Genomic DNA, 17,020 nt, shown 5'->3' with positions numbered 1-17,020 from the left:
TCATATTTTTTCGGAACCATTGTGATACTATGAGAGCTTTGAATGATGTATTTGGTATGGGATTATGATTTTAAAGTAAGTTTGAGGTAGATGACACTATTGAAATGAGCAGAGAATTTTTTTAGGTTTTGAAATTATTGGAGGAAGCTACGACGATTTTGAGAGTTGACTGAGGTGTTATGATGTTATTATTACGATGACTATGTGTATTATGCTGTTTCAGTATGTTTATGATCAATAAGCTGATGCTATATGAGTTATTTGTGTATGCTACGTATCTGTTATCATGAAATATTGAAGAAGTGTTGACGAATAAGGTAAGAAATAATGAGTAGTGGTTAGGGACTCTGGTTTGTGAAAAAGGTTGTTGGAAACGAAGAATCGTACTTTAAGAGATATGAAATGTATGTAAATGCGTGAATGTATTACAATGGCGCCGAAAATTTTTTGGACTCTGTTATATCAATAGGATTTTGTTTCTACAGATTTGTAACGCAAATTCTTGACCTGTGAAATATTTTTATATGAGACTGTCACTGTAGCGGAAACTGCTGTCGTAAATATTCCCGTAAGAAAGTTAAGTGACCACCTGCACGTAATGCGTCGTGGGCACCCAGCTGTGTCAGACGCCTGGAGAAAAAGCTATTACTGTGTGCCTTTTCAGAGGCACAGGAAAAAAAAGTAGGCCATTATCCTCGCTATTGACATTCGTTTGTAGAAAGCATCGCAAATAAGACACGCTCAAACTTGAAAACGTATGATTATACTGTGGAGCTCTTAATTTATGATATTTACTAAATTGCCTAATGAAATGACGAGAAACATTTCACGGCTATTATCTTGCTAGTTGAGAGAAATGCCATATGGCTTGCTTTATGTATTTATTTACGCATTTTGTTTAATATCTAGTTTCTAGCTGCACTGCAGCATTGGTTAGAATAAAATTTAATAGATGTACTAATATAAATATTTTATGCCTACAGATCCAGTAAATAATTTTATGATCTATTAAAAAAAAACGAAGGAGCATAAAAAGACATTTCCCTTCACAGGAATTGCATACGGAATTTTCTTTTCAACTACTTGGTAATTTTTTTGGTAGAATAACTTCTTGTGGCGCACCACTTTAATTACATAGACATTAAGATGTGAATATACATTTCCCTTGTCTGCATTGTTCTCTTTAATGTAATATTTTTTCTGCTTGAGCTTTGTCATGTTTAGATATAAGTTATGGCATTTACTGCTGCTGTTTGCCAGGCATAGTGCTACTAAATTTCACTTTCTATTACTCTGTTAAGCTAGTTTTACTACTGATTTATTTTTCTTGTTGCTGCACATTGGCTCATATTAGTTGTAATGTTGCATTGCTTGGTAATTTAGATTTATTGCAGCTTGCTTTGAAAATTTCCATTTTTTTTCATTGCTGTTTGTATTAATTGTTTTATGCTGCTGCATTGCCTCGTCCCTTAGTTTAGCATCTGAGCTCAGTAGATTTAAGTTAGCTTAAGATGGGGTAGGCTATATAAGAGAACGAGTTGTGATGAATGAAAAGAAATGCATTGAGAAGCTATAAGAAAATGGTTGGCCAAAAAAGCATTTAAATGAGGATATGAACAAAAAAGTAGGGTTTAGGGACAAAAGGTTTAGGTAGGATTTTCTTGGAAATAAATGATGAGGTAAGATAATGGAAAATAAATAATGAGGTAAGAAATATGTGAACATATAAATACAGAAAGCATGCTTGGATAGGATTTTTTTGGTGGAAACAAATGTTGAAATAAGACGTAAGATCTATGGAATGAAGTTTTGGGTTGGACTGCAGTACAAAATGTTACCCTGAAAACGAACCCTGTCTTTCCTTTCGTATTATTCCGCTATATGTTTATGTATCCTTGTGTATTTGTCTTTTTCCTGTCTTTATGTGTTTAGCTAATAAGATTTATGTTGTAGAATTTTTCAAATACTATGTTATTTTCTTTGTAAAGATGTTTAGACATTATTTATTCTGTTCTGTTTTAATGCTCATGTGTGAAATTAATGTTTCGAAAACTATTCTCATTATTTTATATATTCACTTATGTCATAATTCCTGTAACACTGATGTATATGTTATTTCGATCCTTTTGTAAAGCCTGTACTACAAATGTTATCTGATTTGTTATGTTCTTTAATGATGTATTTTGTACCTTTGTTATTGTATTCTTATGTTATAAAATTGTAATTGACACCAGTTCATCATATTATTAACTTGTAAGTTGCATTTCACTGCACACATTTCTGTTGGTCATAGTATATGGACAATATGTAAGAAGTAGGGACTGTTAATGTTTGCATGTGTGTTAATCATTCAGCAAGGGACTGGATAACAGCGTTGCTGGTTCTAAGGACAATTCCAAAAACTTTGTGAGTGCACAAGTGGTGGTTATGGACTTGCTATATTATCCGCAAGACTCTTCAATGGTGATTGTGCACCTGCACAGTCACAACAGATGGCTGCTGGCCATCTCTACAAGGACTACAGTGGGTCTGCATCTTTGATGACCCAACAATACCATTATTTCTACAAGGACTACAGTGGGTCTACACCTTTGCTGACTCACCAGTACCATTATCTCTACCAGGACTACAGTGGGTCTGCACCTCTGGTGGCCCACTAATACCGTAATCTCTACCAGGACTACAGTCGGTCTACTCTGTGATGACCTACATACCAATATTCTTCAAAACTTCGACTGACTCTGCAGTGGGCTTGCTCTGTTGTGGCCCATTACCTGTCAGCATGTCAAGAGTCAGCACTGTCTTTCCGTTGGAAGGACAACACTACTACTTCAAGACTGCATGGAAATCCACTACTTCCGTGTGCATTGTCTTTTACTGCTCAGAATTTGAAAAAAAAAAAAAAACTCCAATTTCACTGTGATGAATGATCAGGACTGTCTTTATGGACTGTGAGAAAATTTTAGCTTTTGACCAACATTGTATCAATAAGTGTGTGCATTTGATATCTTTGTTATTATAATTATGAAAAATTTTATCAAATCATTATTGGCCACTGCCCAAAACAATTTGTAAAATTTTTTGTGGGGAGCATGGGGGCTATGTAAGTAGGCTGTTTACGTTTTTATATTGGTAACGCCACATAGCGCTCTGTATGAAAATCACTGGCTGTGCTGTGTGCAGTCTGTGGCTAGCTTGCATTGTTGTCTGCCATTGTAGTGTTGGGCAGTTGGATGTTAACAGCGCGTAGCGCTGGGCAGTTGGAGGTGAGCCGCCAGCAGTGGTGGATGTGGGGAGAGAGATAGCGAAGTTTTGAATTTGTAACACTGGATATCATGAACTGCTATATACATTATGACTTTTGAACACTATTGAGGTAAATACATTGTTTGTTCTCTATCAAAATCTTTCATTTGCTAACTATACCTATCAGTAGTTAATGCCTACCGTAGTTTGAATCTTTTATTTTGCTGGCAGTAGTGGCGCTCGCTGTATTGCAGTAGTTCGAGTAACCAAGATTTTTGTGAGGTAAGCGATTTGTGAAATGCATAGGTTAATGTTAGTCAGGGCAATTTTTTTTGTAGGGATTTTTGAATGTCAGATTGCGTTGCGCTAAAAATATTGTGTGTCAGTTTAAACACAGTCATGTATAATTGTTCAAAGGGGACCTTTCATATATTGGGCGACACCCAATGCGGAATCCTGGCAGGGTCGCCATATGAAACGTCCCCTTTGAACAACTATACATGACTGTTTAAACTGACACACAATCTTTTTAGCGCAACGCAATCTGACTTTCAAAAATCCCTAGAAAAAAAATGGCCATGACTAACATTAACCTATGCGTTTCACAAATCGCTTACCTCACAAAAATCTTGGTTACTCGAACTACTGCAATACAGCGAGCGCCACTACTGCCAGCTAAATAAAAGATTCAAACTACGGAAGGCAATAACTACTGATAGGCATAGTTAGCAAATGAAAGATTTTGATAGATAACAAACAATGTATTTACCTCAATAGTGTTCAAAAGTCATAATGTATATAGCAGTTCATGATATCCAGTGTTACAAATTTCAAAACTCCGCCATCTCTCTCCCCACATCCACCACTGCTGACGGCTCACCTCCAACTGCCCAGCGCTACGCGCTGTTAACATCCAACTGCCCAACACTACTATGGCAGACAACAATGCAAACTAGCCACAGACTGCACACAGCACAGCCAGTGATTTTCATACAGAGCGCTACGTGGCGTTACCAATATAAAAACCTGAACAGCCTACTTACAATGTTTACAGGCGCTAGGAAGGAATTTCTTTTCTGTTACTGCTTGCAACAAAGATTGGTTAGTGCCCCCACTTATCAGTTTCCACAGGACTTTTTCCAGAGGTTGTCGTCAGCTAATGTCCACACTTTAAGTCTATGAAGGTTCTTTCCCAAGACTAGGCGTTTCATTCACGCGATGAGCGCCACTGCGATACATCTCTGAGCTACCTGAAGCCTTGCGGCGGTCCCGAAAATTGAGAAGAAACGGTTATGTTTCTGCACTTATTAGATGTGTGCAGCCAGTTTTTCCATCAGTCACTGCGTGTGTTGTTCACACTCTGATTCCCTTTGGTTGTATGTTAATTATAATTGAGTCTTTGGAGAAAAGACTTATCGACAGACGGTGTTTGATCTCTGCAGCTCTCTAAGGTCGCATTTCATCGTATACTGAGAGAAATGTTGTGACCTCTGTGAGTCGCTGACTTTGTTGGATTAAATTCTTTCTGGTGCGTTGTAGCCACTGCACAGTCTCGTATGGGTGGCGAAGACGTGTACTTATACTCGGTATCTATTTACAAGTCTTACAGTGACATCGTACACTAATACTGTGAGAGTTACACGTGTTTTTATTCTACCTGGGAGACCTAGCAGATCTCGTCCACAGCCAGTGTGCTCCACAGGATTGTATTTACGAATCTTATAACATTACCAGCAACTAATAATATGGCAGGTTCCTTTGTATAAATATCGTTTTGTGGCAGGTTAGTAGTAATGCGTTGGCTTTCCGTTATTGAATCATACACGTAAACGCAATGTCCTCAGTATTAAAGCACAGGTAAGTTTTTCATAGCAATAACTCGTTTCTTAAATTCTGTAGTGTGCTTGCTGTCCATGTCGTTCTTTGGAATTCTACGGATCAGTCGAAATTATATTAATAGCAACGGCCATATTCATATTTTTTGTAGTTAATATACATATTGTGTGTGTGTGTGTGTGTGCGTGTGTGTGTGTATTGATCTGGGGACCTAGAAACGACGGAGAGACTTCGTCCCACCGTAGCCCACAGTGGTTCACAACCCCACAACAGACCACAGCAGTCCACCTGCCCCACCGCCGCCCCACACCGAACACAGGGTTATTGTGCGGTCCGACCCCCAGCGGACCCCCCTGGGAACATCTCATACCATACTAGTGTAAGCGTACGCAGAGACAGTGTTTGCGCAGCAATCGCCGACATAGTGTAACTGAAGAGGAATGCGAGGAACCAGCCCACATTCACCGAGGCAGATGGAAAACCGCCTTAAAAGCCATCCACAGGCTGGCCGGCACACCGGACCTCGACATTAATCCGCCGGGCGGATTCGTGCCGGGGACCGGCACGCCTTCCCGCTCGGGAAGCAGCGTGTTGGAGCGAGCGGCTAGCCGGGCGGGCTAATATACATATACTGGGTGATCAAAAAGTCAGTATAAATTTGAAAACGTAATAAAACACGGAATAATGTAGATAGAGAGGTAAGAATTGACACACATGCTTAGAATGACATGGGGTTTTATTAGAACCACCCCATATTGTTAGACGCGTGAAAGATCTCTTGCGCGCGTCGTTTGGTGATGATCGTTTGCTCAGCCGCTACTTTCGTCATGCTTGGCATCCCAGGTCCCCAGACCCCAGTCCATGCGATTATTGGCTTTGGGGTTACCTGAAGTCGCAAGTGTATCGTGATCAACCGACATCTCTAGGGATGCTGAAAGACAACATCTGACGCCAATGCCTCACCATAACTCCGGACATGTTTTACAGTGCTGTTCACATTATTCCTCGACTACAGCTATTGTTGAGGAATGATGGTGGACATATTGAGAATTTCCTGTAAAGAACATCATCTTTGCTTTGTCTTACTTTGTTATGCTAATTATTGCTATTCTAATCAGATGAAGCGCCATCTGTCGGACATTTTTTGAACTTTGTATTTTTTTTGTCTAATAAAACCCCATGTCATTCCAAGCATGTGTGTCAATTTGTACCTCTCTATCTACATTATTCCGTGATTTACTCAGTTTTCAAATTTATACTGACTTTTTGATCATCCGGTACTAACAATACCCTTTGGTGCGAAAGTTGTTACCTTCTGACAGATGGAGCGACACTAGCGCTCAAGCGGTGAGACAACAGACGTTCACATGCGTCTTCAGTATAGTATTTTTTTTGTAATTATTTTCTACATAATTAACGGAATGGTTGTTATGTTTTTGCGTTGCATGTGTTAATAAGTTACCAAGAGACATGAATTATCGTGAAATGCAAATAAAAACTGCCGAATCACACTAATTTTATGACATAAGCTACAACTCATTCATGAACAAATATTATCGAATATGGCAATATCTGCAGCGTAATCCGCTGAAAGCAAGAGAATATAAACGCATTTCATGCATCAGAAACTTATATTTCTGTTGTTGTCTGTTGTTATTATCATGGGCACTTTCCTTGACACTTAAGAATTTTTTAAGGGGTCCAATGATTCGCCATTTCTTTCACTTCACTCGTCTTCGCAAAAAACGAATATTATTTGTAAATGTAATTGCTTTTGCTTGAAAAGCGAATCTGTAGAAGATTCTTGTCATTTGTATATTTTTTTCAATAATAGTGGAATTCGTTTCTTCTGTGTTGGTAAATAGTTGTATTGCTTTTAACTATATAGTATCACGTCTGTGTGTTTTTTCCTTAAGCAGCTGTTGTGGTGGCTTATTTAATATGTTAAATTGTGTAGGTATTACACTGCATATGGGTTTCTCATATTCCACACACACTGATTTGGCTGGAAGTGTAGAGAACAAAATTCTGTTTTGTTGAGCAGATACACGACGTCTTCCTGCAAAACGTCAGGTCTCCTGGTTTTCACTGACAATTTTTTGTTATTAAAGGAAAACAATATTACACATTAAATGTCTGTTTATTAAAAGAGAACCGTAAATCAACTGCCCTGCAATGCAACATTTCGCATCTCCCTGAGACCTTAGGAAATTAAAGGAAGACTAATGTGGTGTCATTTTGTTGTTATTGTCGATTTTTATGGTAGTACGTACTCTCCCTGCTGTAAAAACTATGTCACAAATCAATATAAACGTTAGCATTGGCACTCACAAGATATTGTATTCAGAAGGGTCGCTTGCTAGTAGCCTGGGGCGCTGCTATCTCTGTGTGTAATAAAAACGAGACCGAGTATCACGACTGTTATGTTAGGCTGTGCTAACAATATTTCAGGGTTTATTTTTGTTTATGTATTGTAATTACAAATACGTGTCTTCATTCCAACTGGGAGTGCTGTCTGGCTGAAAATAGGGTCACCAAACATAAGCGCAAAATTTTAAAAGCATGATGGTTTGGGAGGAGGGGAAGTTTGTTTCTTAATGGTCCTGAGAGAAAAGGGGAGGAGAGAGGAGTGCTTGGCGCTTGAACTGTTTATCCGTAATGTCGTCTACAGATTTCCACTCGTAAACGTGTATGTGTTTGCGATTTACAACTGGTTTGCTGTGGCGGGATATCCCCTCCCTGAATGACTGATATCACAGTAGCCCCTTTTGTGGCAGACGATGTCGGGAGTGATTACACCTACATTTATGCAACTTTCTCGGCCACTGCTGATTTGGAACAGTGTTAACAGCTATACTCCACAGGCCGGAGTGCGAAGGGTCCTCTGCCCTACAGGCTCCTTGTGGGGTTGTTAGAGAATATGTCACCTCTCTAGCTGCGTATTTGTAGTATTGCTTTGCTATTTCTTATACACACAGTATCTTCGGTTGGAAGCATCAGAATTTTGCCATGACGTCATTATTTCCACCAATACGATAATGAGCTGTGGAATTTTTGCACGTGTTTCCACCAGAGTAACCTCACGGAGCTGATGGACACACACAGTTCACCTAGGTGCATGGACAGATTCACTTTTGCAAAACATCTAGTAACTCACAAGAATTGAATTTAGAAACACTTTCATACTGTCTAAATGCGTATTTTGTACCACTGTGTTAATCCTTTCACACAAATAGTATCTTTGGTTGGGAGCACCAGAACTTTGCTATGCCGCCACAGAGTTTAGTAATATAGTGGTTACTTAGCAGTGGTGATATTTGCTATTAATGCTGTCTGTACCTGTGGTTGGAAACCGTTAGAACTGCAGTGTTTATATAGATTGCTTTGAAATCATTATTTCTACCAACATGGTCATTTCTAACTCATACACAATTATGTCACACACACTAGTAATGACGTGGTAGCTTAGCAACAATAAGTAACTAGGGTACATGATAACTGGCTGATAGCGTCATGCCGTCGACGCGATGTTGACATAACGTCGCTAGCAGTGGGACGGAACTCAAGCATATTAAATGTATCCGCAATTGCGAATATAGACAATCATCAGCTGTAGAATGGAATGACGACAATGAAAATCCGTGCTGGATCGGGACTCCAGCTCGTTTTTGCGTTTATCGTGAGCGGTCCCCTTACAATTTGGCTATCTATGCAGAACTCACGGCCAGACCCAAACCTCTGTATGCCGTCAACCATGCGCCTACAACCTGTACTCGAAACTTTCAAGTAAAATGCCTCTCCTGTACGGGAATATACGAGGGTAATCCCAAAAGTAAGGTCTCCTACTTTTTATAAGTACAGAACTCTGTTTGTGTGGCAGTTGGTCAGACTGTTATGAAGAGTGCTTCACGCGCTGTGTGTAAATACGCGCACGCGCGCTGAGGCGCTGTCTTGGTTTGCCAGCCGTTGAGATTGGAGCTCCCGTTGGATGTTACCGCCAAGTGGGAATTGCGCGGTTATTCAGTTTTTGAACGCAAAGGGCACTGCGCCGATTGAAATCCATCGCCAATTGACGGAAGTGTATGGTGAGTCGTGCATGGATGGCAAAAACGTTCGTAAGTGGTGTAGAGAGTTAGCAGCTGGTCAGGCCGAAATTCACGACGAACAAAGGAGCGGGAGACCATCAATTTCTAAGGAGACAGTGTTATAGGTTGAGCAAAGCATGCGTGAAGATCGGCGGATCACCCTGGATGATCTGTACATTGGTTCCTGAGGTTTCCCGAAGCACCACTCACAGAATTTTAACGGAAACATTGAACTACCGGAAGGTGTGCGCACGATGGGTGCCAGGCACGCTGACCGAGAACCACATGCGGCAACGAGTTGATGCTTCCCGCGCATTTCTTCACCGCCTTGCAGCCGAACAGGTCAACCTTCTGGACTCAATTGCCACGGGTGACAAAACCTGAGCATATACCACTTTGCACCTGAGACCAAGCAACAATCGCGCCAGTGGCGGCATATTTCTTCGCCAAAGCCGCGGAGCTGGCGGCGCGCTGGTATGACATGGGCACGCAAAAACTGCCACAGCGTCTACAAAAATGCATCGACAGAAATGGTGATTATGTCGAAAAATAGCTAAGTGTTCAAGCTGTATACTGATGTAAACCATTGTAGAAATAAACAGGTCTATATATTTATAAAAAATAGGAGGCCTTACTTTTGGGATTACCCTCGTACATAATGAATGTACGAACACAGGTTGTAGGCACATGGTTGACGGCTCATGGAAATCTGGGTCTGGTAGTGAATCGTGCACGGATAGCCAAATGGTAAGGGGACCGCACGCGTTAACCGGGAAAATCGGGTTCGCGTCCCGGTCCGGCACAAATTTTAACTGTCGTCATTCCATTCTACAGCTGATGGTTGTTCACATTCGCAACTGCGAATACATTTAATGAATTTCAGCATCGTAATTCGGAATAACACAGGCACTGCAATATCGTGTCGGAACTCAAGTAAGTCGATAATTAACATAAAACTGTCGAAAATACGAAAAAAATACAAAAAGGGAGAAAAATGCGTAAAATTGTGGAAGAATGAGAGTACTTACATATCCGTCTGGGTGTGGGCTCTACCGATGCCTCGAATGATGAAAATCACTTAACATTAAACTTTTATTCACAAACAGATATCGAGTCACATGGCTTAACGTAAGTTGTTATTAATACATACACACACCCTGATCTTCTCCCTCCACTGGTCAGCTCAAGTATCCCAGTTATAAAAGATGAAGATCGGAAGGGGGTGCTTCAATAGCAACGATAAATAATTTGGGTACATACTGCATTGTGATTGGTTGAAAGCATAATCACATCAACGCGACGTCGGGAACAATGGGATGGAACTACCGAAATGGGATAAAATACGAAAATTTCTGGAAAATCCGGAAAAAATACGAACATGGGCGAAAAATACGTTAAAAATGGGGAAGAATGACTGTACTTACATATCTGCATAGGTGCAATCTCCACTGGTATTATATTATACGAAATATTAACTTGTTATTAGCAAACATAGCTCGAGTGATATGCCTTAATGTAATTTGTTATTAACAAACAGACACAACCTGACCCTCACAACCTGGCCAGCTCCAGCGGGAACCGCACCTACTCAAGTGCTCCGGTTATAAAAGATGAAGATGGGGAGGGGACGCTTTAATCTCATTTGTCCAGGGGAGTGGTGAGGGGGAGGAGGAGAGGGGGTTGGGGTTCCCCTGGGCGACCTTGATCAATTCCTGGTGGTTTCCTGGTGTGTGTGTGTGTGTGTGTGTGTGTGTGTAGGGGGGGGGGGCTGAACTTGAATATAAAGCACACAAGTGTGTAACAGAAGTTCTGAGTTTGAGATAAGAAACAGTTATAACCGGATCCCGGTCCCTACCGGCACTGATAACCTACTGACCTCACTTTAGGGAGGAATTTAACATGTACATTCCTTCACTACATACAGAGCATGTACAGTATGGAACGGCAGAAATTCTACCGTATATTGAAAACAACTAATAACTCGAACAACTAATGCTGGGAAAGGAGGGATTTGCACAGTCGAAGTGCGCCTGTAATAAACGCACAATGACAAAACTGACTGGATGTAACTGTTGAAAACATTATACAGGGTCTGCCAATGCTTTAAGGGAAATTATTTTTAAATAAATGTGAAACTGTTACTGGGCTCCACTGCATATATTCCAAGGCGCAAATGCCTAACAAAAATCTATTCTGAAATAACATGCTTTTATAGTGTCTGTACTTACATTCATTCGCTCGCTGCCTCAAATCTGATTGCAGGGTGGAACTCTTTCGGGCTTCACTTCTCGTTCAGCGGAAGCTTTAACACAAATATGAAAAAGATTGTTTCATAATATATAATGTATAAAATGTAATGCATATGTGATCTAAAATACCACAACGTGACCAATTATTATTACCAAAAGTTGTACAATATATTGGTAGACAGAATAGTAAGTTTCCTCCTTTCTGTTCCAGGCACTGGATTGCCTCTTAGTGTTCAGTGCTGTGTGAAGAAACTGAAGAACATACACGTTAAACGTACTATGTATTTCTAAATCAAAACTGTACGCAGCAACAGTGCGGAAATATTCCCCCTTGTAATTTCGCGATGGCTATTGCATATATGACGCATACTGATTCTGCAATGCAAGAATTATTTTTTACAAACTAAGCCACATAAAGACCGGATGGTTACAATTAAACTGACGGTATTCCGAATACTGCAGTGTGGGCGGTATACGACTACAACGTAGGACGCTGAAACATCGTAGGTGTGTTCATTGAATAAATTCTAGTGTACGATTTCACCCGTCAGCTTTGACCAATGACGGCATGCCTAAGCCGATGACTTGAGATCATGAAAGTAAAAAAAAAAATGTAGTTAAAAAGTAAGGGAGATGGCGTCATAGACGGCCACTGTGGCCGAGCGGTTCTAGGCGCTTCAGCCCGGAACCGCGCTGCTGCTGCGGTCGCAGGTTCGAATCTGTCTCGGGCATGGATGTGTTTGATGTCCTTAGTCTAGTACCTTCCGCCGCGGAAGTCGAACACGCGGCAGAACAAATGGACGTGGTCAGCCCATAGAGGGCTCCGCCTCCGCTATTCTGCGCAGCGAGGGCGCCACCGCTAAGCCACGTGCAAACAGCGGCCAATAGCCGCTCCCTCCGGTTGCGTATATAGGGACCCGCTCTGCCCTAGTCCAGTATGATCTTATCCCCTTCCCCCACCTCCTCCTCTTCCTCGAACGACTACGCATCCTCTACACCTCCCGTAAACTCGATCCTCCTCACCCGCTCGTCTCCCCGATCCTCTCCCACCCCCGCCCGCTGCCGCGCCTGTACTCCCATGTCCCACCCGGTCTCCATCTCTCCACCCTCCTTACCCTCTCCCAAGGTGGCTTCCGCCAGCTCCCCCTCCCTGATGATGTCCTCGTCCCCTCCATCTACCCCTCCTATCAACTATGACCCCGCCCCCCCCCTCACTCCTGGTGTCCTTTCCCTTAGGCACCCTCCCTCCCTTCTCTTCCCTTCCCTTCTCTTTCCTTTTCCCCGTCCCCTCCCTCCCCCCTCTTCTTCCGGGCTTCCCCTCCCCCTTCCTCTCTCCCCCCCTCTTTCCCTTGCCCGTGGCGTCCCTGCTCTCCCCTCTCGCTTTCCCACTCCCCCTCCTCCTCCTCCCCCTCCCCCTCCCCCCCTCCTCCTCCTCCTCCTCCTCCTCCTCCTCCTCCTCCTCCTCCTCTCTTGGCAGGTCCCCGGACTCGCACACGGATCGTGAACTTTCGCGCGCCGGAGATCGTCGCCCTCGGTTTAGTGTTTGTGCCGTCGTGTCTGTGCATCAGTGTTTTTCACCGTCCACGCTTCTTCGTTCACGTGCGTCGTCTACCTCGTCAGTGTTTGTGCCCAGTGCCGCCGTTTTTCTTGTTGTTTCGTCGAGTGTGAACGGCTTCATGTTTTTTAACTATTGTATCTCCTGTTTTTTCAACCGCCATTCTGTTACTTGTCTGTCTCCCTTTCTTTTTTATTGTCCTGCCTATGGCTGAAGAGCGGAGTACACTGTTCCGCTGCCAGCCCACCTTTGTATGGGGTGTTCAAATTACAATAAAGAAAAAAAAAAAAAAAAAAAAAAAACCCTAGTCCAGCATTCGAGGGTTGGATTCCCTCTCGTCTTCATCGAAGAGTTTCACTGCCTGGGCTACTCTCAGGGTGCAACATCGACGTGGAAGATTCCCGCCGTTTCCTTGCCGTGTCGTCTGCTCGCCGTCACTACTGCTCGCCGTCCTGTCCTCGCCGCCGCCGCCGCCGCCGCCGCCGCCGCCTGGTCGCCGCCTGCCGGTGCTCGCCGCCGCCGCCGCCGCCGCCGCCGTTTGGTCGTCGCCTGCCGGTCCTCGCCGCCGTCGCCGCCTGGTCGCCGCCTGCCGGTGCTCGCCGCCGTCGCCTGCCGCCTGCCGGTGCTCGCCGCCGCCGCCGCCTGCCGGTCGCCGCCGTCGCCGTCTGGACGCCGCCGCCGCCTTTCTCGCGCGCCGCCACCATGTCCCAACCCACCACCACCACCACCACCACCACCACTATCATTTTCACCTCTCCCTCCGCTGCTCCAACCACCATCACATGGAGCTCCTCCTCCACCCCACTTCCCGTCCTTCCTTCTCTCCCTGTCCACCCCACCCCAGCGCCACTTTCGGCTGTAACCACCCCCACCTCCTCCTCCCCTATCACTGTCGCCCCATCGACAACTACTGACTTTCCGCCGCTCCCCGCACCGCCTCCGACAGGCTCCAAGCCAGCACGGATCTCTGCTCGCCGTTCCACAGTCTGTGACACCCACGCCCCCTCCATCTGCGTCATCCACTGCTCAGGGTGGTCCTGCCCCCCGCCATCTCCCCCTGCAACCCGTACCCCTGCCCCCTCTCCACCCGGTCGTGCCCACGAAACCTTCAAAGCACCCGAATGTTGACCCTTCCCCCGAAGTCTCCTCCAAAAAAATCCCCAACCCCCGTGACCCACCCACCCCCATGGACGCGGCTCCGACCCCCGCCCCCGCCACGCCTGCTACCCACACCTTTGTCCTCTCCAATCCTGACCCTCAATTCCTTGATGCCCGCTCCCTCACCCTCGCCATCCGGAAATACTACCCCAATGCTCCCATCTCCCAACTGATTCCTCGCAAGGACTCGGTCCTCATAAAATCCCCCAGTGCTTCCCTCCACACCGATCTCCTCTCCCGCATCCCCCGTATCCAATTTGGCCAACGTGCAACCCTCACCCCCTACCACACCCCGTCCTCTCCCCGTCAGCCTCAACCTCCCCGACGTCCGCCAACCTTCACCGCTGTGATCACGAAGCTTAGCCCCGTGATCACGGAGGCTGAGGTGTTGGCGGAACTCAACTCCCGGCCCGACATTGAAATCCGCTCGGCCCGTCGCATCTTCAATGATGCAGGGCCGACTTGCGGATATTCACCGAATCCTCATCCTCCATTGACCGCCTCCTCACCGAGGGAGCCCTCATCTACAATCAGCGCCATAAGGTGGACCCCTCCCGTTCCCCAGTCCAATCCTACCGCTGCCAACGCTGTCTCACCTACAACGACCACCTAACCTCTGCCTGCAAGAACTCCCCTACTTGTCCCCACTGCAAAGCTTCCCACTTCCTCAAGCATTGCCCCAACCTCACCTCTCCCCCCTCCTGCAACACTTGCAACGACCCACATCCTACCTACTCCTCAAAGTATAAAGCGAAATCTCCACCAGTAACCCCTGAGCTCACCGTGCCTGTCCGTCCTGTTGATGACCCCATCCACCCCAACAACTCGCTCCGCCCTCCCCCTACTGCTGAGGACATCATCCGCTTCACCACCATTGTGCTCCAAAACATCCACCCCTTCCAGCGCTCCCACACTCTTTCCCAAATCGCCCTCGCTGCCCGTTCCATCTTCCATCTTACCACCTATGCCACATACTCCCACAACCAGGCCCACTTCACCTTCACCCCCCTCACCACCCTTGTCTAACTCTCCACTCCCATGGTACAACAACCGTACCGTATCCTGTACCACAACATTCGCTCCCTGCCCACCCACAAACTCCTCTTCCTCCACACCCTACGTCAGCACCGCGTGGATGCCTTCGTCCTAAATGAAACTTTCCTTCAACCCTGTATCTCCGTCTCCACGGCTCCTTACACCCTACACCGCACCGATAACACGTACCCTCTCGCACGTGGCGGAGTTGCTATAGGCCACCTCAAGCACCTCCCTGTCCGGCCCCAACCACTCCTTAACAATCCTGCCGAGCATCTCACCCTCAGCCTCTTCTTCCCCACCCTTACCATCACCTGTGCCACCATTTATGTCCGCCCTCGCACCCCCATCCCGTACGATTTCCTGGCCCACATTGACCGCACCTTCTCCACCTACGTGATTGCCGCCGACCTCAATATCCACAGCCGTGATCCTGCCGACCTCCGGCGGTGGCATCAGTTTCTCACCACTCTCCAGGGCGACCTGGTTCCCCTGCCTCAGCACACCCGGCCCGAATCCAACACCACTCCTGATGTGGTCCTTGCCTCTCCAAACCTCCTTGGGCGCATCACTGTGGATGTCCTTGACCTCATTGGCAGTGACCATGCTCCTGTCCTCCTCACTATCTCTAACGGTCGCCATCCCCGCCACCCTCCTCGCCCTGCCGTCCCTCCTAAACTTGTCCATGATTACTCCCGTGCCAACTGGGATGCCTACCGGGATTCCATTCACACCCAGGTTGACAGCCACGACCTTCCCCTCCAGTCTCCTGATGACATCTCTCGCACTGCTGCCTTCCTGCACCAGACCTTGTCTGACGCCGTCGCCACCCATATCCCCACCAAAGCCATCCACCCTCAGCGCCCCGCCCTGCCTCCACAGGCCGTCCTTCTCCTTCGAGAGTCCCGCCGCCTCTACCGATCTTTTCTCCACGCTCGTGACCGGGATACACTTACTCGCCACCGGCAATTACAGCGACACATCCGCAACCTGCTTGTTGCGAAGAAACGCCGAGCCTGGTGCCAGACATGTACACAACTCAACGCTCCCCATCAACTCTTCCAAGTATTGGTCTGCTTTCCACCGCCTTACTGGGAACCGCCCCACCCCCCAATACCCTCTCCTCCTTAATGACCGTCCCTTTCCTGACAACCTCAGTAAGGCCAACCACTTTGCCTCCCACCTCTCTGATGTTTTTTCCATCCCAGATGATCCCCACTTTGATTATTCCCTCTTCCCTGATGTCATGGACCGTACGAATACCTCTGTTCCTCCCCTTGCTCCTAGCTTCCAGTACTTGGGCCACACCCCGCCATCTGCACTTAACACTCCCATCACTGCACAGGACATCAGCCTCACACTCCGCACTAAACACAACACTGCTCCCGGCCACGACTGCGTTACCTACCGCCACCTCAAACACTGCCCTCCCTCCTTTCTTACCCTCCTTGCCACCCTCTACAATGTCATCCTTGCCACTGGCTTCTATCCCGACCTGTGGAAAACCTCTCGTATCCTGATGTTCTCCAAACCCAATAAGCCTCCATCTGATGCCTCTTCCTATCGTCCTATCTGTCTCACATCGGTGTTCAGCAAGCTCTTGGAATCCATCCTTTCCCGGCGCATCCATCTCCACCTCCACCAAAACCACCTCCTCCCAAACACCCAATGTGGCTTTCGACCTTCCTTCTCTGCTGATGACCAACTCCTCCGCCTCACTCATCTCCTCTCCCTCCAGCTTAACTCCCGTCGCTCCGCCATTTTTGTCTCACTTGACCTCGAAAAGGCCTACGACCGTGTCTGGCATCCCGGTCTCCTGTTTAAACTCCAAACCTACGCCCTTCCTATCAACTACA

At 46.0% G+C, this 17,020-nt stretch overlaps 1 protein-coding gene across 1 annotated transcript in view; it reads right to left on the bottom strand.

The window, feature by feature from the left end:
• The window catches only part of LOC126195328 (RNA-binding protein fusilli), a 1,033,937-nt gene extending 1,022,468 nt beyond the window's left edge, over positions 1-11,469 (bottom strand). Inside the window, exon 1 of the mRNA XM_049933898.1 lies at positions 11,396-11,469. The gene's annotated coding sequence lies outside the window, so the exon portion shown is untranslated. The remainder of the gene's footprint in view (positions 1-11,395) is intronic.
• Positions 11,470-17,020: the final 5,551 nt, after the last annotated feature.

This window comes from Schistocerca nitens, chromosome 7 (assembly GCF_023898315.1).
Source record: "Schistocerca nitens isolate TAMUIC-IGC-003100 chromosome 7, iqSchNite1.1, whole genome shotgun sequence".
Lineage (NCBI taxonomy): Eukaryota > Metazoa > Arthropoda > Insecta > Orthoptera > Acrididae > Schistocerca > Schistocerca nitens.
Note: the sequence above shows the minus strand (reverse complement) of the source record. Positions and strands in the feature narration are given on the sequence as shown.